Source organism: Chamaea fasciata, unplaced genomic scaffold (assembly GCF_029207755.1).
Source record: "Chamaea fasciata isolate MVZ Bird 193981 ecotype frontalis unplaced genomic scaffold, bChaFas1.0.hap1 SCAF_162, whole genome shotgun sequence".
In the NCBI taxonomy this organism is placed as follows: domain Eukaryota; kingdom Metazoa; phylum Chordata; class Aves; order Passeriformes; family Sylviidae; genus Chamaea; species Chamaea fasciata.
Window position 1 is genome coordinate 134644 of NW_027094247.1, and position 2712 is coordinate 137355.

Genomic DNA, 2712 nt, shown 5'->3' on the forward strand with positions numbered 1-2712 from the left:
CAGGGGCTTGAGCTGACAGGGCAGCACAAAGATTGTTCTCTGTGTGGTGCCCAGATTTGGGGTTCACTGTCACCTTTGCTAGTTTAGATGAATTATACCCACGGCCCCGAATTCCCTGCTCAGTTCCTGCTGCAATAACCTCACAGTGCCTCACAGAGCATGGATATTCCCACGCAGAGCTGCTGCTTGAATGCCAGATGTGTCAGGAACCAGCAGAGCTTCCAAGGAAGCTCAGCAGGATGGGGACAGGATAGGTTTCTATTCCATAGATTTGGTTAATTCTAACCCTCATCCCCTGGGGGTCACCTGTCAGATTTCCCTGGAATTCAGCCACCCCCTGAGCTCGGGCTCCAGGTGATGTTTCAGAGCAGGAGAAGGCACTGGCCGGCCTGTGCTGAGGCAGCCCCTGTGCCCTCGGGAGGACACAGCTCCCTGCAGGAGCTCAGCTCCTTTCCGAGCCCCAGCAGTGGCCTCTGCAAGTGCCTTTCCCTCAGGCAAGGGATGCCCATCCCTGCCTTCAGCACACCTCCAGTGGGACCCACCTGCAAAAGCTTTCCATCACTTCTGCACTCCGGCTGGCTCCCTGGAAAAGTCCAGACTTCATCCAAACGAAACTCCATCCCACTCAAACCTTTGATTTTGAGGCATCTCCGAGGGCCGTTGCTCTGGATTTAATTTCTGTGAGGGAGGAGCACCTTGGCTTTAATGCTGCCGATGGGTGATGTCCTCAGGCTGAAAGGGAGGGGATTTGGGGTGGCCAGGACATCCCTGGCAACTGTGTGGGAGCTCCGGGAGGTGGGAATTGCTGTCTGAGCCCCTCTGCAGACAGCCCGAGCCGCCGTTCCCGGGCAATGCCAGCTGTTCCCTGGGGAGCTCTTGGGCTGTGGGTGCCTCTGTCCGGGCTGCAGCATCTCCCCGTGCCCGGCGGGAGCAGCCCCTGGCCGAGGAGCCGCGGCAGCCCCGGGGCCGTGTCCGTGCCAGCCCCGAGCCCGGCCCCGGGCCCTGCGTTTGGCCGCCGCTGCCACGGGCGGGGCCCCGCAGGCACAGCTCCTCCCCTGCACATCATCCCAGGGCTGCTGGCCCCGCTGGGGCTGCCGGCCTCCTTCCTCCCTGCGCCTCCGGGCACCCGGGACACCTGCAGGAAACACCGAGGGACACTGCAGGCGGCACGGGGGGGCACCGAGGCCTCCGGCCAGAAAAGCAGCCCCGGCCTCAGCAGCTGCCATCAGTTTGGCCCGGCAACACTCACCTGCAGGAAACGCCCCTGTGCGGGTGGGACCGGCCCTGCCTCTCTCCAGAACTTTGGCCGTGGAAGAAGGGAAGCCTCAGGACTTGTCCTGCTCCTTTCCGCCCAGAAAGAGACTTTGTGTAAGTACTTTTACGGCAGCTGTTGAGTAAATCCTGGAAAGGACAGGAAATCAGCGTCACTGGAAGAGCTTTGTGCTGTCGTGAGCTGCCAGCCAGTTCTGCCCTCGAGCCATTCCAGGGGCTGCTGTGTGAAGCAGCTTTGGCAGAGAAGGCGGCACTGCACTTACCTTAGTGGGGCCAAGCGTTGCCATCCTATGGAGGTCCATGCCCATAATGCAGAGATTGGTTCAGCTGCTTGGAGCAGAGTCCGGGTAATGCCAAGGTGCTGAGTTCGATTCTCAAACGGTCCGTCTGCTTGAGAGTCAGATTTTAGGATCCCTCTCAGGCTCAGTATATCCTGTGACCTGGAAATAAGAGGAAAATTCTCGGCTGAGTTTTAATAAAACAGCTTTTGCCATTGCAGGGTGTGAGCTGCACTCGGCGATTTTCGGCCGCGATGAGCCCCACGAGCATTCCGCCCTTCCTTGCCGCCATCTTGGTTGCGTCTGAGGCCACTTCCGGTCCCGCCGGCATCTTTTTTGCGGCACCGCTAAGGCCCCCGGCAGGTGTTTACACAGACGCCTGACTAAATCCACGAATCCGAACCCGGAGGCGGCGCGGATGAGCACATGGCCGGTGTCTGCACACCTGGAAACGCCGCGGAAAATTGCGCCCGGGCGGCGCTGTAGTCGGGGTTTTTGTGCAGGCATCTGCGTAAACGCCTACAGGGTCCTTATTTTTTCCCGCCCTTTTGGCCGCCCTTTTTGGAAGGTCGGGCGCCTCGCGCCTCGGCGCCATTTTGTGAGGGGCGACGCGTGACTTCCGCTTTTCCTTGCCGCCATCTTGGTTGCTCCTGAGGCCACTTCCGTCTCGGCCGCCATGTTCTTTGTGGCTCGGCATAGGCCTCCGCCAGGTGTTTACACAGACGCCTGACTAAATCCACGAATCCGAACGCAAGCGCGTCGCGACTGAGCACACGGCCCGTGTCGGCACACCTGGAAACGCCGCGGAAAATTGCGCCCGGGCAGCGCCGTAGTCGGGGGTTTTGTGCAGGCGTCTGGCTAAATGCCTATAGGGTCCTTATTTTTTCCCGCCCTTTTGGCCGCCTTTTTTGGAAGGTCGGGCACCTCGCGCTTGGGCGCCATTTTGTGAGGGGCGACGTGTGACTTCCGCTTTCCCTTGCCGCCATCTTGGTTGCTCCTGAGGCCACTTCCGTCCCGGCCGCCATGTTCTTTGCGGCTCAGCATAGGCCTCCGCCAGGTGTTTACGCAGACGCCTGACTAAATCAACGAATCTGAACGCAAACGCGGCGCGACTGAGCACACGGCCCGTGTCCCCACACCTGGAAACGCCGCGGAAAATTTC

The 2712-nt window shown here is 60.2% G+C and overlaps 1 long non-coding RNA gene across 1 annotated transcript; it reads right to left on the reverse strand.

Annotated features, from left to right (window-relative positions):
* Positions 1–591: 591 nt before the first annotated feature.
* LOC136304751 (uncharacterized) lies at positions 592–1841 on the reverse strand. Its single transcript, XR_010724787.1, has 3 exons — positions 1536–1841; positions 1250–1401; positions 592–1135 (listed from the first exon to the last, which is right to left on the reverse strand). It is a non-coding gene; the product is annotated as an uncharacterized lncRNA (long non-coding RNA).
* Between the last annotated feature and the right edge of the window lie 871 nt (positions 1842–2712).